Below are 25,542 nucleotides of genomic sequence, written 5' to 3' on the forward strand. Positions count from 1 at the left end.
ACAAGTATACATATGTAAGAAACCTGCACATTATGCACATGTACCCTAGAACTTAAAGTATAATAAAAAATAAAAAATAAATTTAAAAAATAAGAATAAGAGGATTCTAAATTTTAAAGAATTCCAAATTGTAAAGTATTTGAAGTGAAAAATCTATTAATCATTATAGATAAAGGGTATTCCCACAGTATTTAACTCCAAGTTGCTGTCAAACACTGGGATGCATCCAATATAATGTTGAAGTAATATCCTCTTCTGCTTGAAATATTTTCCTTTTCCAAGATGTTTGAGATATATTTAGTATTGGATGATGGTCTGCACTTCATTCTAAAATGGTGGCTATGTGTGTATGTGAGTGTATATGTATGTGTGTTTTAAACTACACATCTTTATGTATAAATTAATTTGCTTCTAAGAGTTCAACAATGAAACATTTTAAAGGCTTAATTTACAGAAAAATAATTTAGTGGTGTATTCAAGAAATAAGCAATATAGCATAGTGTGAAGAATATTCAATCTAGTGAGAGAAATTTAAATTCACAGACCTTGGATAAACAATGAACTGCTCTAAGTTTCAGTTTATTCACTCAACAAATATTGATTAAATATCAGTTTTCCAGGTATGGTTCTTTACATTGGCAATATGTAAGCAGAAAATATATTTTATCCTCAAAGAATTCATATCTATATGAATATATATGTGTATATATACAGCGATGTATACGTGATATATATGTATCTATAGATATAGATACAGATATATATATAGAGAGAGAAATGTCTGCAGAAATAATTCAGATGTCTTAGACCAATATAGAAATAATGACACGGATGACACTCGTGTCCTGTGATCTCACTGTTAGATATTGGATTTATTCTTGACGTTGAACTGAAACACTTTGCCGAAAAGAAGAGAAAACAATGACCCAAGATTTTGATCTGAGCATCTAAAAGGGTAGAATTGCCATTAATTAACATATAAAATGCTGTGAGAAGGCTATACCTAAAGTTGGAGGATATGAGTTCAATTTTGGAAATGTTTAGTTTGATATGCCATTAGATATTTAAATAAATTCTTGAATATATGCATTTGGAGCTTAGGCGGGAGATCTTCGCTAGAGATACAAAGTTGGGATTAAAAAGTTGATGACATTTGAGAATGCAAGGCTGAATGCTACCACCAAAGGATTGATTGTAGTTAGAGAAGTAGAAATGTACAAGAGCAAAACCTGGAGTACTCAATATTTTAGGGGATATGAAGTGGGTCCAGGAGAGGAAACTGGAAGCAGTGGCCCATGAGGCAGGAGAAAAAACAGGACAATATGTGTCTTAGAAGCTCAATGAAGAGAGATTGAGGGAGCTGGCTGATAGTTCAAGTAAAAAAGAAATGAAATGATAAGTGATCGCTGGATTTAGCAACAGTGATCATTATAAAATCAGTTTTGGTTGAGTGTAAAGGTTACCATCTGATTTTAGTGGGTTCAAGAGAAGAAATTGGAGACAGTAAGTATAGATGATTATTTCTTAGAACTTTGTTGTTAAGGGAAGGAAAGATACAGGTTGGTAGCTAAAGGGACAACTTGGGCCAGATAGATTATTTTCTTTTTAACGGTAGAAATAATAGCATGTTGCAGGTCAAAATGATGTAGTAGGATGGAAAAAAAAAAAAAAACTGATGATGCAAGATAAAGAGGAAACATCTGCTGAAGGAACAACCTTGAGTAGGTAAAAAGAGTGGGTTCCAGTGACACAAGTAGAGAAGTTGACCTTAGCTATTAACATGGAGATTTTGCCCACTGATACAGGAGATAAAGCAGAGCATATGAGAACTGCTGATGGCTGCTCTTCAGATGTGATGGTGAGAGAAGGTGGGATGTTTCTAATGATTTCACTTATTTTCTCATTAAAATAGGATTTCAGACCATGATTTGAAAAAGGATGTACTAATGGTTTGAGAAGAGGGAGGAAGGAAAGTATAAAATATTAATCTAAGAGAGTACAAGTGAATGGATTCACTTGAGGTTGATGAACAGAAATCTAACCTGGAACTAGTCAATTTCAACAAACAATTCTGTTTTCTTCCAGTCATGTTCAGCTGCACCGTTGCAGACACAGAACTGTTGAAAGGTGGCTTTCATCAGGGTTTCTTTGCTTGCTTCCCAAAATGAAGCAAGCAAAAGCAAGTGAATGGCACATATAAGAGAAGTTATTATAATAATGAATAAATATTGATTTTAAGCTAAATAAGAAAAATAGGACACAAACGTGGGAGGTACAGGAAACATTTATATGATTAATGAGTTGTAAATAGTTAACTAGAGATCGAAAGATTGTTAAGTTTGGTGGAAAGAGAGGAGGCACTGGTGAGAAGGAGGAACAGACAAAATTTAGATCACGGAGAGTCTGCAGTTATTGGTAATCAGAAGGTATGTGGTATGATCATGAGTAGTGAGTTTGTATAATTTTATGGAGAACAAAGTAATTGGCAGAGAGAAGTCAAGACACTAAGAGACCAGGCTATCATAAAAAGAGTCCACACACTCATGAAATCACTAAGAACCATGAAGGGAGAAGTGTTAGAAAGAGTGACAATGAACCAGTATTTAAATCATCAAGAAATTAGGAGGAATGACCAGGGTGGCACTGCAGACTTCAACAAGGAGAGCTAATGGTTAGTATAATGATACAAAATTCAAAGCTGGGTGCTTTTTGAGCAAGATAGAGAAGCAATGTCTGTATCCCACCCAAGGCCAGCGATATGAAGGGGTATGAAAATGAAACAATCACTTCTTGAGGAGGATGCATGGGAGGCTGTACCATCAAGGCAGAGACATCGCAAATAAACCACAACAATCCAAATTATCAAAGAAACGTTTGAAAAGATTAAGTTACCCAATATTTGATGATGAGTGAAGAAAAAGTAGCAGGGTTTTAAGAACTGAGAGGAGAGAAATCAAGTCAGGCAGGGAGTTGTGCTGAAATATATAGGGATTAGAATGCCAGAAATGGCAGTGACCTCTGTGGCCTGAGTTCCTCATGGCAATTGATAGAGATGTCCTGCATTTATAAAGTAGAAGTAGTAATTCTTACTAACTCACAGATTTGTTGTGAGGAAGATAAAAAGCATTTAGCCAGGCACAACTTAAGTGTGCCATAAGCATTAGCGATTATCTTCATCATCCTCATCACTTGGTTTAACAAGATTACTGAATACATTAGGAATAAGCCATATAATTTTCCAGGAATCAAAAACTTCCTCCTGGAAATGCATCTCTGAAATTATAATGTAAGCTGATGAGGAAATAAGAACCATTACAAAAAAACATCATTAGCAAACAACTTTTTTTCAGAACAATGACAGTTATTTTCTTCCTTACTTTAGAACGTAGGTTTATTGACTTTGTTTCAAGGATTCTATGGTATTTGACATGTCGATGCTTTTGATGAAAGGAAGAGCAGAATCAAAATGACATTTTACATGTCAGCAGTGAGAAATACAAAAGAGATTTCAGATACGTAGCATTTTTCTAAATCAACACAGGTTCCTAGTTTCTTTTCAGTTGAAGTAACTCTTCCCATCCCACAGAAAATCAACTTGGTAGTTAGCATTTCCATGTAAAAATGTCTTCTGAGTTGAACTCGATTTTCTTTCATAAAAATGGAGAAATGTTTCTATTGTTTGGTATGGCCTACCAGGAATCACCATGTTCTGAAGTTTCAACTTATATTCCCAGTGTATTTTTTCCCCAGAGAGTCATATTCTACCTCTTTCTTAGCTATCTCTCTAGAGACTGTCCTTTTGCAAAGAATGCTGCAGTCTATTATAAGTCGGTTCTGTGTTAATTAAAATGACATCCAAATCATTTGGGGGGTCTGGCTTCCATAGATGTATTGCTCTAGTCCACTTATAATCAATTCTCTACTCAATGCTAGCAGTAGCCATATCATTGGCCATGAAGGCACTCACAAGATTAATGAAACTGGATAAAATAGATAGAGCTGTAATTCGGGAGGATAAGCTAAACATCCCCACTAAGCACACACTGCCAAAACTAGCAGACTGTAGTTCATCTCTTATTGAGCCATGACAGTAAACATTCATCAAGTGAAGGAAAATAATATGCCAGTCTGAAAATGATATCTTACTCTATGCATAGAGACAAGAATACTCTGACTCGTCTTTCTAATTAACTGTAAATAACAATGGGGTTATATTACAATGAGTATATAGTTATTTCCCAGCCAGTTCTAGTGCATGAAATGTGTCCTCAAACTGCTTGATGAGATGGAAAGCCACAAGTAAAAGCAGATGGACAGCTAATAAGCCATGCTTTAAGGTTGAGCAACATGGCATGATTGGCTAGAGATGCTACAATCCTATTGAACCTCTCTCAGAAACAGTCAGTAAATCTGAATCCTAATTACAGTGGTCCGGTTCATTTCCTGTTCAGACTCCTGGATAAGAAAGGATCTCATTTTGAAGTATTAACCCTCAAATATAGTTAACAACCATGCGAGAAGCTTGAGTCTTTGGTTCCTGTCATAGTAATTACAGCTCTTGCCAATGGTGAGGCTTAGAGATTTATAAGCCAACAGCACTGCAAAGCTGTTCAAGATAGGTGGGGGCGACCTGACAGCCTCAAGGTAGTGCTTTTCACTGGACAGTTTTTGATGATCTCAGGAGGGTGTATACTGACCAAGAACTTATAAACAATAACACCAAGAAATAATGTAGATGAAGCCTAACCATGATCCAGATTGGTAAACTATTTTTCAAGATGGCTCTGATTTTAAAGATTCTGTTCCCCAGTCTCTACTCATTTCTATCACATAAAATGATCTGACTTAGGGATGCAAAATGTGACCTCAAAATTAAGGGTAGTTAGAAATATGCAAATACTATTTATGATCACTTAATTTCAGCTACCTTAGAGTTACTCTGTGGTTCAGATCTACATTTCTTTTGTCCGCCTCACTGTGTAATCTCCAGTCGTTCACATATCTATTTCACCACGTGGTTGTTAACTCCTTCCAGGTGGAAGCTATGTTAATCTTTTCTTTTACAAATCATTTGCTCAATTAATTGAATAAAGAAAATGTGATACACTGGAGGATAAGGGTATGTTAGAATCAACAAAAGCAGGTCCAGGGTTTTAGGGAGCTATACACTTGGTAGACGAGCCAGAAGTAGTAACAATTAAAATTAATACTACATATATACATAAAGAATATGTATTAATTTTTACAATGAAATATTACATTTCATTTGTAAAAAATCTGGAAAATATAGTGTGCCAAAATAATTACAATTTTCACAGAAACACTGCCAAATTAAATGCTCACATATAGTTTTCAATTTTTTCTGTATATATATGATACTTTCATATTTTAACAAAAGTTATAATGGATAGCATATTTGTAACTTTTAAAATCTAATATGTTAGTCCATAACTTTTCTAATTTACCTTCTAGAATATAAATTCAAAAGCTGTATCTATCTCTTTCAATGGCATATTTCCAACAATTTGAACAATGCTTTGCATATGGTAGACATTTAGTCAGTACAAAATGATTAGTTATTCTTTTATAGTTAGATTTCTATAATTTAAAATCCAGACAGTTCTAACAGTCACAAAGGTCATCTAAAAGAAAAGTAGGGATAGATTTTGAAAGCATGAATGGCTAGAAGAAAATCTGAAATCTGTAAGATGAGCAGTTATCTATAATCATTTAACAGAAATAGCTTAATTAGAACTCTGCTTTATTTTATTGCCAATAAAGGTATCCAACCAGCTTGCATTTTTCACTTTCTGCTTTGGCTTAATCTATAAAAATAAGAATATAAGTGATATTTTCAAAAATATTTGTCAGAATGGTGATAATTTCAGTGGTAAGTCTAATTTTGTCTCTAATATGGAAGAAACTATTGGTAATTAGGAAATTATGTTGGTAGCATGGAGTGTTACCTACCAGCCAACTTACTTGAGTAACAAAAAAGAATTAAAAATTAAAATATTTAAGGACATATTTTAAACTCCATTCATAGAGTTCCAATGTCCAAGACATATCTGTGTGGCAAAGGGTCAGATGCAAGGAGGGGACTTGTATCTCCTCTTCTTTCAATCTGTTGCTATCTCTTTGGGTTCTAGTTCTCTCACTGCTAAGAAGTACAATTCCCCAAACCAGAAAGCTAAAAGAGGAAAATAAGCACTTCAGGATATTGTCACCTTGTTCTCATGTCCCAGGAGTCAATGATTTCTTCTGTGTCTCCGAATTTAGGTATCATTACCTTAGAATATAAAATGTTGGAAATAGAAAGAACCTTAGAAATCAAGACTCTGGGAAACAGAAATCAGTAATAAGTATCACCAGTTCAACTAAGATCTGATTTGGTCAGTTAGAAAATTAACTAAAAATTTCAGTGCATTTAGATCTTGCATGGGACTATGCAGACTGCATTATCAAATTTATTTTTCCTTGACAGCACACTATAAATCCTTTATTTTACTTAACTTCTAAATCAGATAAGTGGATTACAAACAGAATTTAAAAAAATGAAATAGAATATAACACAAAAGTCAAAGTGCATCATGAGTAGAAATAATATTTTTAGGGGTGTGTGTGTGTGGCGGGGTGTGTGTATGTGTGTGTATGTATACTATCATGTATTTACTGAATTGTAATGTGAAATATATTGTTATTTATTCTGAATCACAGTAAACAATATTTGAAAGTCACTGTTTTCTATTTCACATTAAAAGCCAGAATTGAGGATGATAATTCTGAACAAAGAGTTGACATTAAATAATTTTAAATATGATAGAAATTTTTAATACTTATATACTACTCTGTTCATTTAGAAAAACAAATTATACTATCAACTCATACCATGTAAAATCATGATGCTTTCACTTCCCTTAAGGGGGTTAGTGAATTTCCTAAAGTAACATGGCTCAATACCAGGCATGATAAAACTCAGAAGTTATGACATCTAATCAAATTATTTCCCCCCAGTCCAGATAATGGCATTTCCCTATAATAGCCATGTAAAAATCATAAATATTCTGTGAACAGACCATAAAAGGGACCACAATTTAATATATATGAAATTTGATGACACATGTAACCTGTGTTAATGCTAGATAAAATCAGTGTTAACTAAGGGGTAACTGACATGATGCTACCTTTAAGTATTTAGTTATTTTTTTTGTAAATTAACGTCTGTTCTCCATCTTTTCTTTAAAGAATTATAAAGGTAAGTGTGAATCTATGATTTCTGTCATCCCAATGTAACATGGTGACTAATTTATCTCAAAAACAGGCATCAAATAATATTCATATTTGAAGGCCTCCACTTAGGAATATAGTTATAGTTTAGAGAATTGAGCCTCTTGTGTTAAATTCTCTCATTGCTCTTATTCTATTTTCTTCTCTATTCGTGTCAGTTCCCAAGCCTTCCCCATCCCTGATGCTAAGACTGAAAATGTGGGCATTTGAGGAGTGAGGAGGAAAGTAAACAGAGCAGTGACTTCTTCAGACCTTTATATACACAGTTACACATGCAGCGATTGGGGCCAACGGCATCTTTGTCCCTCAGGTTGTAAGTTGATGTCCATCTGAAGGAACATTTGCAAGACACACAAACAACCTAGAAATTGCTGCAAGTGAAGTTTAGATGTTAATTAGATACTGTTGAAAGAATAATTGAGAAATACAAAGAGATGACCATTAGCCTAAATAAGTTGGGCCACTTCTCCCTTAATATTTCTAGGGGTTTAAGAAAGCTTAGTTTATTTGATTTTCAAATTCTCAGTCTGGTGTATTCTTTATTGTGTTCGGGGCAAAAAAAAAAAAAAAAAAAAAAAAAAAAACTGGAATAGGACAATATGATTTAATACCTTAATCAGAAGCAATTTTATTTATTGTTTTTCCTTTCTAAAATAATTTGTCTATATTCTAAGGTAAAATACAGAGTCCTAAAATACAATTCTTTTCAAAGGTAAGCATGCTTAAAAGTAAATCATTAAGCAGGTCAGTTTCTGGACCATTAAATCAAATCATAGCACAGCTGGAACCTCTTCCAACCAATCAGAGATCATTTTTACCATTTTTATTTTAGAAATTACAGTAACATTATTCCTAGTGCTTCCTTAAGACCAGTGATACATTTAATATTCCTGTCAAGATCCAGTGCTGAATGGCCTTCAATTTTAAAATGATGACAACCGAATGTATGAAAGCACCTTAGGAAAAGGTTAAGATTTCCATGAGGACTGTTTTAAACATTCAGGCCCTATACAGTCCACATCTTAACATGCAGGGCTATTTGTCCTTTAAATCCTGATCTGTCAACACTGGTCCCAAATCTATAGTTTGTTAATAATTGAGAGATCCCTTTGACTCTTGAGCAAATGTTAACATGTGATACTCAGGTTCTGTTAACATGGATATAGCATTCAGAAATTTGCCATTACAGTATTTTTCCTTGACACATTAGAAACATTTATATTTCTAAGGATCTTCGGCTGCTGCATACATTTCCTGCAAAGGTATACATTTCAGTATCATACAACTTATATAGTAGTGAAACAGTAAACTGCCTATCAGAGAACTGAGTTCTAGGTCTTAATTTGTCACTAAGTGGCTCTGTGGCATCACAGATGCCATCTCCTCTCGGGCAGAAGTTTGCTGCTCTGTGTCATTTTAATGGGGTGGCAAAAAACATATCTACCACATGGCTTCTCTATATCTATCTAATTCCATGAAGATAACAGCCAGAGTTTTGCCCTGAAGATTTGGGTAGCTACAACAGATTGTTTTATATACATATTGGCCAATTTGCAATATCCGTTTATATTAAATTTCAATCCATCCTCTGCAAATGTATTGCTTTAAGGGCATCATGGTAAAAATACTTATTCAGTCTTCATAAATCTACTAACATGATTGGGTTAAGAAAAAGAGATGACTTTGAAACTTTCTGGAAACTGCATATCTCTAAGATTGCTGCCTGGAAGGAATTGTTGTCCCTGAACAATCCCTGTACAGTGTATATTCTACAGAACATTGAATCCTCTGGGTAATGATTAGGGTAGTTCCGGGATATTAAGACTGTGATCAAGGTCAGTATGCATGTGTTTTGGAAAAAGTACCCTGAGACTTATCTAGTCTAAACACACAGATAATTATAACATATATTTCACTTTCTCATATTATTCTACTTTTCTCAAGTGTGCAGATAAAAACACACAAAAGTATAAAATATCCTTGAAAATTATAACTGACAATGTTTTGCCTATAATGAAATACATACAATGTATATGAAAATGTATCTTCTTCCAATTATTTTGGAATGATGAGATATTCAGTTATCTCTTAGTCAATCTTCCATTTGGTTGAGGTGAAGACATGACCAGAATGCAATAACTTGCCTATAAGTAGGTGCTTATCATACAATGTCCTAATGGAGACTCAAAATTCTACTACAGATATCTCCTCCATTTCCGAATAGTTAAGTGATTTCCCAGAAATTTATGCCTGATTAATTAGCAAAATGATCTGGCAGCATTTAAAAATTAACCACCAAGTTAAATGTGAATTACACATATGAGAAAAGCTGCTGCCTTTACATCCCTTGTTGCGATCTGAGGTGTATTTACTGTCAAGGTCCTTTGCTCTCTGGACATTTCTAATATTATATTAAAAACTTGATTGTATCAGGGATTAAAAAACCACATTCTCATATCAGCCCCAGGCTATTAATTTTGAGAATTTTCTAAGAATCAGTTCCTATCTATAAAATGGGAAGGCAATTCGGTATTGACCTCAGACTACTCCTATAATAGAATGAATGCTAACCTTGTCACCTTATTTGGTTTCCAAAGCAAATCACCTGCCCTTCTCCAGAGCTACAAAAACCAGGGCACCAGGTTTACATCAGAAAACATAACCATAGTTATCATGTATACAAGTTTCATCGAAGCCACAGTGACATAAATGATCTATAATTAAGACAATATAAAGATAACACTTTTCTTACATTCCTTAAACTAGTTTCATTTCTATGTAGTACATTGGAGCAGCAGAACCCAGTATTTCTCAACCATACTTGGCTAGCCTCCTGTAAAGTCCTTTTTCCTCAGATACTTGAATATAATCATTTCACTGTACAGTTTTATAGATGGCCATTCTAAGAAATAGTCACATTAAAATTGTTTCTACATTTAGGTATAAAAGCATAATATGAGTCGCTGACTTAACATTTTCTATAGGAGGTCTCATGTGAAAAGCTTATTTTAAAATCAAGAGCAAGAAAAAGTTTACCTAAGAGAACTAGTCTGCTTTCTTCTTTCTGATAAGAATTTATGTAACTCAATATGATTTCATTTTCCCTTTACTTTCAAATTTCTAAAACTAAGTTTAAGCATAGTAACTGAATTAAACCTCTTGGAGAGCATCTGGTCTTGTTTTGGTAGACCAATTTCTATCCTTGAAATAGGCATTATTTAGCCTATCTGTAACATAAAGTGCAATTAAGCAAAATGGCATGCATTTAAAATAGAAGCTTTAAGTAATCATTTTAAATTGTAAAACAAATCATTGAGAATAACATTTGCCCCATGTAAGCTTTTAGGTAACTGAAACACAAAAGCAGTTTAGAAATAGTAAGAGTGTATATAGGCTAAGTTCATTTTATTATAATCACTGTGTAAAATGACAGGTTTTTTGCATAATCAGAGCATTCATAATTATCAATGTACCAATTTATTTCTCCTACTAGATTATAAGCCTTTTGTGGGTCAGAATAGTATTCATTTAATAACCTCAGTGTCTATCAAATAGTAAGACCTCAATAAATGCCAAATGAAAGAAGAAAAAAAAATAAGAGCAAGACAAATGCAGAAATCTAACAATACAATGGTCTTACTGACATTATTTATAATAATATCATTACACATTGTACAGCTTTTAGAATTACCAATGATTAGAATCATCATGACTAAAAAAGTGATATTGAAAATACTTCATTTTCATCATATTGTAATTTTGAATAATTTCAGTTTTTTCTTTCAATGCTGTTTCAGCAATGCTTTAAACATTCTGCAGAACCAAAAGCTTTCAGAGCTAAATGCATCAATTACACATAGTCTTGTGATGCAGTCCTGCCATGAATCTTTAGTCATTCATCCTCAGCCCACAGAATGCCATCTGCTTATTTTCAGTGTACCTTGTTACAAAGAGAAAGAGAGCAAAAGAAATCTTCAACTGATTTCATCGCCCAGAATTATGCTACTTTAAAGTATAGCTTTGTTTTCAATGACATTATTGTTTTTATGTTTTCAATGACATTATTGATTCTAAATGCTAAAGTTTCTATAAAGATATTACCTAAACATTCTGACCTTTCTGATAAATTATCTGCATGCATTCTCCTTTGTTTAGTAATAAAGTGAAACAATTATGTGAGGAAAGCTCTAACTTTATCCCTAGATACAGTCCTTATATGATTTCTCACTGGACTTACAATTTTATAGAATCCCAGTTTTGTAAGTGTGGGGTTTGGACTATTCATTCCATGTGGCAGGCTCTCTGGGATAAGGTGAAAGCTAAGTAATTTAATGGTAGAACAAGCAACCAAAAATGCATTCCATCTTTTTAGCAATAGTGACCAGACATAAAACCAGTTAAAGGAGAAATGAGATTATAATCTCACTTGGTTCTGTTCATTTTAATATTATCTATAAATGATGTTTTTATAATAAATATTTAAGGAAAGCTTAACATTCTATAAATATTTCTACCATCAGCCTGAGAACGGTATATGCATCTAGAAAGCAAATTTTCTTAGGCGACAAGAACAGAGAAAAGAAAAACTAGGACTAAAACCCTGGTCATCCAGTGCCGGGAGAGGCATTGGCATCAAATCCTCATTCTGTCTTACCAGAATTTTATGCACTTATATATTTTTATCATTATAGTATAAACATTCTTTGACATATACATAGGGGGCAAAGCTTTGCCTGTAGTATAAACACATCTGGCAACTAAAAGCTTTTCTTTAATTAAAACTAATCATCTTTTTTTTTTTAAAATGAGAAAAAGACATTGGTCCATGGAATATTACACCAAATTTACTTAGAGAGCAATATTCACTAAAACATAATAACTTTTACATGTACCAAAGTTCTTAATAGTATTCAAAATGTTTATGCCACTGATAGAAGGAACAAATGGTCACTTATGAGGACTGACAGAATCCTTGGCACCTGCCTGACTTTCTATCTCTACAAGTCATGTCTCTTGCCAAGGTAACACCATCTTTTTCCAGACTACTGTCATAGCCCTTGGCAAGTTTCCCTACAACCATCATTATCTCAAATCTATTATCCCTAGCACTGCTTGGGTGATCTTTTTAAAAATGCTAGGACGGCGGGGCGTGGTGGCTCATGCCTGCAGTCCCAGCACTTTGGGAGGCCGAGGCAGATGGATCACGAGGTCAGGAGTTCGAAACCAGCCTGGCCAACATAGTGAAACCCTGTCTCTAATAAAAATACAAAAAAATTAGCCGAGCATCGTGGCAGGCACCTGTAATCCCAGCTACTTGGGAAGCTGAGGCAGGAGAATTGCTTGAACCCGGAAGGTGGAGGTTGCAGTGAGCCAAGATCATGCCATTGTACTCCAGCCCGGTGACAGTGGCAGATTCGTCTCAAAAAAGAAAAAAAAAAGCTTGGGTGATTATGTCATTTGCCCCTTAATTTCATGTCTTCCAATTGAGCCACTGGCTAATCTTCCCCATAGCTCATCACACTCTGGCTGTTTCGGTCTCATTTCATTTCCTAAAACACTAAAAGATCTTCACTCCAGAGTTTCCACATCATTCTTTCTTCTGTTTAGAACACATTTCTGCTACCCTTCACCTCACACAAACATTGTGCCTTTGCTTATCATTGTTCACTGTCTGCCTAAAATCTTTGCTTTGGTACCTGACTCTAATATCACGATCAGATCCTCCTATTATAATACTACATTTATCTTGCTTATTTTGCTTGTCAGATTTAGTTCATATTAATGTTCATCATTATCTCCATGAAAGGAAAATTAAGAAACAAAAAGTTAAGCTGCTTAGGTCATTCATCCACTATATAGAACTATTTGGATATTTTGATAATGAACACATGAATCTGAGATGTGTTTTATTCGCATAGTGAATCTACAAATTCCAGGATCTTAAAATATATTTATAAAGTCAGACAAGGATTTTAAGGATCATATCACAAAGGACAGAAATTAAAACTAAATTATTTATCTGAGCTGATTTTTAAAATTATTAAGTATCATGTACCATTTTCATTCAATCATAAAATAAAAACAAAGTTATAAAATGATTCAAAGAATATTTACAGCAAAGATTGTAAGGAGATGTCACCTTACATACAAACTTTGAGATGGGTCAGGATGGTTATGAGAACTGTGTTGAAAAAGGCTCCTGATGGAGTTCAGATTTATCAAAAAAGAATGCTGTGATTTAATGATGTTTATCCTGGGCATAAAAGCAGAGAAATGTTGACTCACTTTATATTTGAATAAAAAAAAGATTAAGAGAGGTGAACTGGCTTCACCTTCCTACCAAAATGAAAAAGAGAAACCCAGAAGTCTAGACTGTTGAATCTTTCTCGAGGGCATCTATCACCATGTTATAAATATTTACTGATCTCTCAGTAGTATACAAAACAGTTGAAACTTGTTTTCCTTCTGGCTTCTAGGGGCTTTTCTGTTCTCTAGTATTCTTCAATCTTAACTGGTCATCCTTGTCTCTTGGGGGTGAGTCACATCCTCTGCTTAACCTCTTGTTGTATTCCTCCAGGGCTTTCTCTTTGTTCTTCACTTTCTCCTTAGGTGACTTCATTTCATTCCATAACTTTAAACATTTTATTTTTGACCACTATAGCTTCTTATTTCCAGCTGACTACTCCTTGTAACCCATAGAAATCTTATAAGTATTTCAAACTTAATTTTAATATGGACAACACAGAACTCTTGATTTTATGCAAAATCCTACTTCTATATCAGTCTTCCTCATTTTTGTAAATGGGATCATAATCTCATTATCTCAATCCAATAATATAGAGTTTTTCTTGGTTCTTCTCTTTCTCCCATCTCACATATTCAGTATCAATAAGTTCTTCTGACTCCAAATCATATCTTGAAACCATCTGCTCTTTTCTATTCCATGACCACCACCCTAGTCCCAGTCACAATTATCTCTGTTTGAATTACTTCAAGAGCCACCTATCTGGTTGATTCCCAGAATCCATTTTAGTTCCCTTGACTCCATCCATCTCTATGTGGCAACTACAGTGATTATTTTCAAAACATGAATGAAACCTTATAGTGGCCTTGCTTAAAATTATCAAATGGCTTCTTATTAAACTGGGAAGTAAACCCAAACCTCGAATCCTGAGTTTCAAAGCCCTGTATAATAATCTGTTCCCATTCATTTATGAATCTTCTTCAAACTTTTTACCCACAGTCACTTCGTTTTAGCAATACTAGCTTTTTTTCTGTTCCTCAACCAAACTACATTAATTTATACCATGGGTTTTAATGTTACTTAGAATACTTTTCCCAGTGACTGCTTTGTTATCATTCTAAATTTAGCTTAAATTTGCATTCTCTAATCATAAGTTTGCAGTTAACCATATACTCTACTGCCTTCCTTTATGACTATCTTTAATTCACTAGATAGCACTTATCATTTCCTGATAATATTGTATATTTATTCATTTGCCATTCATTCATTTATTCTTATCTGTATCTCTTTACTTGAAAATAAAATCCATGAGAGCAAGGAACTCGTTTTCCTTATTCACCCCGAGAACACAATGGGTGCATAGTAGGCATGCAATATGTATTCATTGAATAAGTAAACTCCATTTTCTGTATAGTTTTCTACATTTAATATAAAATCAATTCTTTCTGAAGTCACTGCAGCAGAGTTTTAACCTTTGGCTTTATTCTTGTGGCAAATGTGTTTGGCATCACTCTTCCTACCATCAATTAGCATATATTTAGAATTTTAAACACTTACATAAATACATCTTTGCTAGAAAAGTAAAATGGAAGCAGGAACTAGACAGAGGAGAATGGCTACATGTCAAATTTAAATAAACAAATGTTATTTGTAGTGTGAGACTATCTGGTAGTACTTACTTTCAAATAAGGACTTTCAACAAGTAAATATTTTCATTGAGAATTTCATAGATATTGCCTTTCTTCTATTAATAAATGCATCTAATTTTTTAAAAAATGAAATGCAAATATATTTATTTAAAAATCTCTCATTATGTGCAATTATTTGCTATTGTTCTGGGTAGATAATGTTTAAGCTATGCCCCATTCGCCTGAGAAACTCAGGTTTTCAACAGTATGGAACAATGTCTATGCAAATTTCTATGCTTAATGGTCCAGTTGTATATCCAATAGCAAGCCTTAGTTGCCACTAAATGCCCTAGCTACATGCACCAAGAGAAAGCAAATATTTGTATCTTCCTCTTATAAAATATCTTAAGAGATAATCTAATATACTAATTGAAACAGAAAATTCCATAGTGGAGGACTGTTTTTCTCAGAGAATGGCTTCTTCTCATGATGAGTTAAAAAATCAGGAGCAAAGTAACTGTGATGTATTTGGTTGAGATAAAAGCAAGAGAGACGTGGTCTTAAGAGCTGAGATCCTAACTCCGTTAAATTTGGAGGCAAAAAGCAATCCTAAATGACATGATAAGGAGACAGTCTGGGCTAGGGAGAAAGGATCTGGAGCACCTGTGTCTCACTGAAAACCCTGGCTCCTGTCCTAAGCAAGTACTCCTTCCAATTCCACTATAAGTGAAGTTTATGAATGATATTTCCAATGGTTCTAAGAATTAGACATACAGTAATATAAAGTAGTATAAACAGAGTCATAAATAACTACACTGAGGCAGGCTTTGGAATTCTAGAGCCTACTGCAGTAAAAAAAAAAAAAAAGAAAAGGAAAAATATCTAGAGTGGGTATCATCACATAGATTGTCTAAAGAGCACTCCAGATTTTGAGGTATTTCTTCATATGCTACAGTGAACATTGATGCCAAATGAGAGGAAAATGGGATACAGTAGCCACCCCCACTCCCCCCACCATTTATCTGCAAGGTATATGGTTCTAAGACCCTCAGTGGATGCCTGAAACTCAGTACCAACCCTATACACGGTATGTTTTTTCTACGCATATGTACTTAACGTTTAATTCATACATTTGGCACAGTAAGAGATTAACAACTAATAAAATAGAAAAATTGTAACAATATACTGTAGTAAATTTATGTGAATGTGGTCTCTCCATAGCTTATTGTACTGTACTCACCTATTTTCAGACTGCAGATGACCATGGGTAATTGAAACTGAGGAAAGCAAAACTGCAAATAATAAGAGAACTACTGTAAGCCTCAATCTTCCTTCCTTCTTCCTCCCTCCCTCTTCCTTCCTTTCCTTCCTTCTTCTTTTCGATTTTCTCCTTCCTTCCCTTCCTTCCTTCTTCCTTCCCTTCTTCCTTCTTTCCTTCTTCCTCCCTCCTTCCTTCCTTCCATTATTTAATATGTATTTAATCAACATGAACATCTACTATGTTGGCAGGCACAGGAGACACAGCATTGAACTAGGCAAAAAAGACCCCTCCCTCACAGTGATTCTGAGGACAGACAATAAACAGACAAACAAGGCAATTATATTTTGTAATAAATGCTATAAATAAACAAATCAGAATGAAGATAAGGTACAAGTATAATAATCAAAACAGTCTAGATTAGGTAATCAAGGAGAGTCTGTGAGTTTAAACATAAAAAATAAAAAGTAGCCATGCAAAGAGTGGTTAGTGAGATATTTTCATTTAAGGGTAACAAAATGGTCTAGAAGCAGAAAAACTGCATTATGTATAAGAACCTGAAAGGTCAGTCTGATTGCAGCAAAGTTACCATGGGCAGCCTGATATTAAATGAAGATGTAAAAAGAAGCAGAAGACAGATTTAGAGACCAGGAAGCATATATACAATACTTACTGACAACAAGTCTAGAATTTTTATAGAGATAATTCAGCTTAAATGCATTCTTCACAAGCCTATATGGCACATGAGCTTATATATGACCAGACTCAAATCACACATGTAATAAGTCTTAAAAATAGGACTAGAAGCCTGGTGTGCTGGCTCCTGCCTGTAATCCCAGCACTTTGGGATGCCAAGGCAGACAAATGACGGGGTCAAGAGATTGAGACCACCCTGGCCAACATGGTGAAACCCTGTCTCTACTAAAAATACAAAAATTAGCTGAGTGTGGTGGTGCATGCCTGTAGTCCCACCTACTTGGGGAACCGAGGCAGGAGAATCACTTGAACCCAGAGGTGGAGGTTGTAGTGAGCCAAGATCATGCCACTGCACTCCAGCCTGGGCGACACAGCGAGACTCTGTCTCAAACAAACAAAAATAGGACAAGAGCCCAAGTCTTCTGATGCTGTGTCTATGTGTCTAGTGATCATTACAAACTGCCACAGTTGTCTGGTAACTCTGTCACAAAAGCCCAAACAACATGCAGAGGAAATATGAACATGGATGTAAGTACAGGGCTAAGGGATATATTATAAAGACAGTTTTATAAAGAAAAATTCACAAAGTCAGGAGTTTGGGGTTGTTTTTAAATCAAAACACAATTTCAGGAAAGTTGCTTGAACAATCCAGGCAATAGTTGTGTCACTTATCTTTGTCACAATAGTTGGACTTTATACGTGGTTTTCAGAATTTTTGCTTATTTTCATAAAGCAGCAAATATACTGTATTAATTATAAATAAACAATTTAGGAAAAAGAACAAGATTAAAACAGAACAGAAAAAAGTAGGTCTGCTCTACTTAAAACAGAGCAGACAGAGGGTCATGGGTCCCATGGAGAAGTCGTTAGACATTGCCAAAAACTGTAAGGCATCTCCATTCAAATTCTGTGATGATCTCAAATGTTCCTTCGGCTATAAGACTCTATGATTCTATTATTGCCTTCTTCATATACCAAATATAGATTCTGGAGGAAAAACGAACAAGTAATATAAAAATGAAACAATATTGGGAGACTATTATAGGAGTAAAGAAGCTTTCTTGCTAAAAGCATTCAAGATTTCTCAGTATTGTACTTGGCCTACACACATACCAGAACTGAGTAACAGGAATAAATTCAAGAAACTAGACTGAAATACTGGAGCAGCAATCTTAAACCAAAATAGGAGATTTTAAAAATGAGAATTGTAGACAAATGGAAGACAAGTAAAAACATAGTCTGAGTTAGTGCTTGTAGATCATGCTTTAATCAAACCACGAGGATAAGAACTCAGAGTTTGGGCAAATGCATTTGTCATTATAGTCGATGACTTGGGCACCATCAGGGGAAGCTGGCACTAACTCATGAACTGGCTACTAGTAAGTCACAGAAATCATCCAGTTAGGCTTAGGGGCCTGGATGAAGCTAGGCTGGGTCAGCAGATCATTCTCATCTGCAGGGAATCATTCCTATCTGCCAACTCTCCTCAACCATACTTCAACAGTGTGTCCAGCGGGTCCTGTTGTAATTTCTCCCTTATCTTCTGCTGTCTTCCTGGTCCTCTTTGGATATCTATATGTTCACCACAATACTCTAACAAATAAAGTCACCTAATTCAGATGAACAACATCACATTGGTATTTTATATGGCAAGAGCTCAATGGTCAAGCCATAATATGGTGGAAAAGGCAAGTGACTGGCATTCTGCAGAAAAGACTCTATCCTAGTGGTTTAAATCACAGGGTTTCAGTTTCTTCAAGTGAGATATTAAGACTGAAAATATCTATAAATGGTAAGGTGTTACAAAGATGTAGGCATCTTATTACAGACTTTGACATATTAAACGAGAACAGTGAGAAATCTTTAGAAATTCTATATCTTCTTGATTTGAGAGACTACAAATATTGCCATGTGTAAAAATGTCACGAGGACAGAGCCAGAAACGGACAGACATACCCTCCCTCCTTTTATGTTTTTCAACAACCCCCTCAACAAGTTGCATATGCATATCACTGTGCTCACATGCTGAAGATGATGCAAATGAATTACTGATATGGGCCTTGGCTTCAGGAAATGACAATCTACTGGAAATGTCCAAGCTGTCATCTCATGAAGATATTAGACCTCCCAAAATTCCTCGTATTTGGGATACAGCAGGACTGAGATTTTTTTTTTTTTTAAACTTTTAAGTTCAGGAGCACATGTGTAGGTTTGTTACATAGGTAAACATGTGCCCTGGGGGTTGGTTATACCAATTATTTCATCACCCAGTTATTAAGCCTAGTATCCATTAATTATTTTTCCTGCTTCTCTTCCTCTTCCCACTCTCCACTCCCTGATAAGCCCCAGTGTGTGTTGTTCCTCTCTCTGTGCTTGTGTGTTCTCATTATTTAGCTCCCACTTATAAGTAAGAACAGCAGTTTTTGGTTTTGTGTTCCTGTGTTAGTTTGTTGAAGATAATGGCAAGTCCCACAAAGGAGAGAGATCCATGTCCCTCAAAGAAGAGAGATTCTTTACACAGTGTAGTATCTTACACTGCCATGCTCAAGTGAGGAAATTCTTGGTGTTGGATACATGTGAACTTAGGCACAGATGATGGTACAGCAACGGAGCTACTATGAAGAAAAGAAAACGGTTAACAAAGCCACTCTTTGTTTTTAAATAGAGTTTATTACCTTGTCTTCAAAAGGTATTTGTTTCTTGTGCAAAATCTGTTTTGTTTTAATCAATAAAACTCCCCAGTCCTGTTTCCCTTGAGCCACTTTCTAATCTCTTTTTAACCGCCAGTTTTCTTCCAAGTTTACACTCACAATCTCTACCTTTTGGTCTTCTTTTCAGTTTTTAATCTATTGTATTTTGTTTTCAGTCTCCAGTACTTAACTAACAATGTTCCCACAGAGTTAGATTTTATACTGAATAAACTTTTGATTTTATCAAGAACAATCTTTCTTCTTCATCTCCTCCTCCTTTTTCCCTTCTTCTTCCTCCTCCATTAACAGCATGCCATTATTTCTGCTATATATTCCTCACATTTTTCTAGTATTTGCATGCCCAATTTATCATGAGTAATTGTCTATGTGCATACACATGCATGCTACTAATATAAGCATCACGATCATGTTATGGTTAACCAACAAGCTAAAAATCCTGGATGACCTGAATCATACCAATTAATAGCAGGATATAGTCTCTCAAATGTTTTGAATTAACTAGAAAATTTTCAGAATTACCTAACACTGAATGTACCTGTAACCACTAAAGCATTCCATGTCAGGGAGAAGGTGGGGTTGAATGTTGTGGCTTTATATTCCAAGGCCAGGTACCAAGATTCTTGAGCATCATTCTTAATTAATTCTGGCAGGAGAAGGAAATGCTGCACTATTCAAAAAGGCAACAGATGGAAGTTCATTTCACATCTGTAAACTAGAACAGCTAGATGTTCACATTTAAAAATCAGGCCTTGCATTGGTAGGATTTTAAAATTCCTTGGATTTGGTGAATATGTGAACCATAGTTAAGTTTAGAAGACTCAGATGGATACAGAAAATACCCCTCACTCCACATCCGTGAAAATAATGTTTTTCAGAAGTTCTCAAGTATATCCACTTGCTGATATTTAACTAGGAAAACCATATGCAGTTCTTCTAACCCCCAACTATGTTTATTTGCTATTATATATTATTTTTATGAAATATTAAGACTATCCATATGCTACTATGAAAAGTGAAAAATGCACAATTTTCCCCTTGATCTTTCTCTGTCCTTAAATAAATATAAAGAGGAAACACGATGAGAGCTTTAAGTTGGCCTTTGGAAGAATATTTGATTAAGCTGTTAAGAAAGTAAGATCATTACGGTGGAGATAATGGGGTTGGAAAGGAGGAGACATTTAAAAAGTATTTATGAGACAGATACTTTACTTTCCTAGACAATTGTTTTAGAGATGGAAAGGAAAGAGGAGCTAAGAATTAGGTCAGAACTTAAACTTGGAAATATATGTAAACAAACATGCTATTCAATGAAAAGGAAGATAAAGAATGTGAAAATGTACTGGGGAGAATGAGGTCATTTGGAGCATGTTAAATTTTAGGTGGTTTTAAGACATCCACACTAAGCTCTAATGGGTTTGGCTGAAGAGCTCTGGAGCTAAGGGAAAAAAAAATGTGGATTGGAGTCCCTCTCTCTCTCTAAATGTGGACTGAAGTCTCTCTCTCTCTCTCTCTCTCTCTCTCTCTCTCTCTCTCTCTCACAAACACACACACACAGGCACATAAAGACACACACACATCATTTTGGGTCAAGAGCAAATTCGTGGTCGTAGAAACTCAGGAGTGACAAAATCACTCATGGAGAATACATAAAGTATGTATTCTTTATGGTAAGGGAGCCTAGATAAGATTCCTGAATAGTGCTAATATTTAAACAATAACATGGTTAGAAAGTGTTCCTAAAACAATTCTAAAAAGCTAGAGAGAAAGCGGGATCAAATAATAAAATTGAAACTAAAGAGGAATTTTGATTCCTAATTCTCAATAGTTTCAAATTCTATAGAAAGGCTGACTCAACTGAACTAGCAAATTTATTCCCTAGGGAAAGCCCTTTCTAATACGTAGACAAACCAAATAACAATAGGCTGAGAAATAAGTGAAGACACACCTCACAACCCAACCAAGAAATTCAGCTGTGATAGGTGAGCAACATTCCTGAGAAGGAGCAAATAAGAAATAATTGCTCAATCATATTTTTTTTTATTTCTTATTATAATAGGTTTGGACAGCTTGACACACTCAAGGAAGAGTTCTGGCTGAGAGGGGGAATTTCAATATGTAGAAAAATGACAGTAATTGAGCATAGTTCAAAAGAAAGGCAAAGGAGATGGGATTTAGAGCACAGATTGTGGGGTTGCCATTATTAATATAAGAGCACTAATTTCCTAAATCTTTCTGGCTTCTGACTGAAGACATCCATTAACTCAAAAAGCTGATTTGTCTCCCTTAATCTACATACATGTTTGCCGTCACCAAGGCTAACACTCAGCTCTAGAATGAAATGTAGAAAACAGAAGTCATTCTCAGAAAGATCCTAAACTGAATTTCTTCTTAAAATAGCAATTACCACCAGCACTGGTACCAATACAACAAAAATCGAAACCAAGAGTATTCTGTAAAAAATACTTTCACATAGTTTATTTCATTTGGCCTGCTCATTAATATTCCAAGCAGTCTTTTATAAGACTTGTTTCTAAGTGATTAATAGCATGGTAGTTAAATTATTAAAATGCATCTTACATAGGATTGCCTCTAGAAGAAGGCTGAGTGGATTAAATCACCACCTTAGTCTTGCCAATTCTTTCTCAACAGGTAACGTAATCCATTTTGTGCTGCTAGGACAGAATAGCACAGGCTGGGTGATTATAAACAATAGAAGTTTAGTTAGCTCATGGTTTTAGAGGTTAGAAAGTCTAAGATCTAGGGGCTGCATCCAGTGGGAGCCTCTTTGCTACATCGTAACATGGTGGAAGGCATCATATGGTGAAAGAGCCCTCAAGAGACTGAGGAAAGGGAGCTCAGCCTTTTATGAGGAATCCACTTCTACCATAACTAACCTACTCCCAAGGTAACAGCGTTAATCTATTCATAAGGGTGAAGCTCTCATGATCTAATCACCTCTGTAAAGCCCCACCTCTTAACACTGTGGCACTGGAGATAAAGTTACCGACACATGAACTTTGGGGGACACATTTAAACCACAGAAATAAGAAATCTTAAATGAAACCATTGCTTTTCTCTGGGCAATTCTGCCAGGGGCAGCAGCCTGAATCAGTGAGAAAAATGCTTGGGCAAATTCATTTATCATCACTTACCTTTTTAAACTCAATAAAAGAGTCATTGTTATTTTTTATCAACCTCATATTCTTTTTAAATCAGGAATTAAGATATTCTTTGCAATTTAGGCAAATTGTAGGTGGGAGACCCAGCTTACAATTGGACAGAAATTCCCATTTAGTATAATATTAAATAATAATCCTCATTCATAGTGGCTAATTTTACATCTGAACAACTATAATATCCATCTTTACAAGGGGTCTGTGTCTCTACTAATTTTATTCTTAAAAAATCCTCTCAGAATATTTTTGCCAAGTATCATAGCAGTTGCCTGGCAACTGCTGAGAACAAATGCAAAGAAAAGAGGTGATTTAATAAGGAACTCAGACACAATCAAAATCTTGTAAAATGAACTAGATATCTGCTTTACTCAGAAAAAATACATACTATCCCTTGATCTGATTTTAAATGCAAAATGTTAATAACTTATTGTGAATCAGTAATAGAATTAATAAAACAGAGCAAGACATAGGAACTAATGAAGAGTACCCAATGAAGCATTTAAGAATTTTTTTTTTTTTTCCCCAATTCCCTAATGTAGTATGTTCAGCTATTAGGTCCCACAGTTTATTAATTTACTATACTCACAGGCAACATTCTTTAGAAATCTGTCTGTGGATGTAGTGAAACAAATAAGGTAATCATATTTTATCTAGCATGGCAATATGGAAATTTTACAAGTTTGAGAATTTAACAGGTCTGTAAGTTTTGCCAAAGCACTGAAGAACCCATATGCATCAAATAAATGGAAAGCTATCATCAGTAGGAGATGCTTAGAAAAAAAGAGAAAACTTTAATACACAGTTCAGTCATTTCTGAGCTATATAAGGATTTGACTTAAGATTTTAAAAAAAGGGATAGGTATACCCATTCTTTCGTATTAGCAAGAATGATTTGGTTGCAAGTAAAAGAAAGCTATCTTAACTAAGTTATGCAGAATTAAAAATTGATTGGTTGGATACTGAACTATTTCATATAACCTTGGCAGGTACAGTGACGTAACATGTCAGGAACAAAGACACAGACATTTGAATGCTTTCAGGATCTTTCCTTTCCATTCCTCATCTAAGCTTCTCAATCTGCACAGTGGCTTCCTTCTGCTAGTACGGCTTTGTCCATATGGCAGAAAGATGGCCACTAGCTGAGCCCAAGACTCACTTTTCAAAGTTTCAAAAGCAGATAACTGCTTCTCTTTTCTTCTCAAATACAGCTCAAAAAGTCTCAAGGAAGTACTCAGATTGGTCAGGCTTGAGTTAGGAGCCCTTTATAGAATCATCAAGGATGGCCAAGAGGTTGGCCCTATGACTGATTGCCCCCATTGGAAAGGAACAATTGAAAAGGAGGAAGAGGAGTTCTCCAAGAGGAGGCCAATATATTTTGGGGAAGATGAAAAAGCTTCATGCCAGACATAATGAGTAAGGAAATGAATATACTTTGACCTTTGGATTTCTGTTTTTTGGTTTGCCATTTTATGTGACATACTCACAAGTTGACTCTTAATCTCTTTATCTAGATAACTAGTTATATATCTGTTTTAACAGGTTTCACTTCTCTAGTCATTCTTCTCATATAAGGATCAGAAAACAACAGTAAAATGGAGAAAGAGGGTTATGTGCCTATCACCCAGTCTGACACGAATGATACTTTAGATCACAGAAAAGTACTTTTTAGGAGTTAATCCTAATGTTTTTAAAATTTAATGATAGAACTCATACCTCTCTTCCAGAACAGAACTAAGTCCTGGTTAATGCAGCTATACCTTCTCATTCTGTCCATCATACATACAGTTCATTAGTCAGATCTGAGTCAGTGCTCAGAGTATTAGGTGCTAGTCTAAAAGCAGAGGTGACCTGCTCTACATCAGATATTTCTAAAGTATGGGTCCTAGAGAGAAGCTGATAGCTCAAGAAAAATTCTTTCTTTGGAGAAAAGGGAATTTAATTAACCTACCATATTAACTTTTCCTTCTAGAGGCATTAACTCATTTTTTTTGTTTGTTTGTTTTTGAGATGAAGTCTTGCTCTTGTCACCCAGGCTGGAGTGCAATGGCACAATCTAGGCTCACTGCCTCCTGGGTTCAAGCAATTCTCCTGCCTCAGCCTCCTCGGCAGCTGGGATTACAGGTGCCCACCGCCATATCCAGCTAATTTTTGTATTTTTATTAGAGACAGAGTTTCACCATCTTGGCCAGGCTGGTCTCGAACTCCTGACCTCAGGTGATCCACCTGCCTCCGTCTCCCAAAGTGCTAGGATTACAGGCATGAATCATTGTGCCTGGCTTCAACTCATTCTTATATCAGTTTACAGGAAGTTAATTGTTTATCCTGGGAATCTGTAATTATCAGTTTTCAAGCTCAAACCTTAAGGAGATAAACTTTCTAATTTGCACTTTGAATGGCAGTGTAGAAAAGATACAGCTCTCGCATTATTCACAGGGTGTAAACTATTAACAAACTAAAAAACAACAACAACAACAAAAAACTTTAAACCTGAAAAACACTCTAATTCCGAAGTGTTTTGTTTGCTTTTCTTCAAAACCAACCA

At 35.1% G+C, this 25,542-nt stretch overlaps 1 long non-coding RNA gene across 2 annotated transcripts in view; it reads left to right on the plus strand.

Annotated features, from left to right (window-relative positions):
- The window catches only part of LOC108527852 (uncharacterized), a 37,918-nt gene that overhangs the window by 7,794 nt on the left and 4,582 nt on the right, over nucleotides 1-25,542 (plus strand). The window contains exons 2-3 of one of the 2 annotated variants that reach the window (XR_001884954.1): nucleotides 16,410-16,474; nucleotides 24,209-24,413. This is a non-coding gene — a long non-coding RNA (uncharacterized LOC108527852). Of the gene's footprint in view, nucleotides 1-16,380; nucleotides 16,475-24,208; nucleotides 24,414-25,542 lie in introns of both variants that reach the window. The other variant, XR_001884953.1, reaches the window with a different exon arrangement.

This window comes from Rhinopithecus bieti, unplaced genomic scaffold (genome assembly GCF_001698545.2).
Source record: "Rhinopithecus bieti isolate Rb0 unplaced genomic scaffold, ASM169854v2 scaffold_2572, whole genome shotgun sequence".
NCBI lineage: Eukaryota > Metazoa > Chordata > Mammalia > Primates > Cercopithecidae > Rhinopithecus > Rhinopithecus bieti.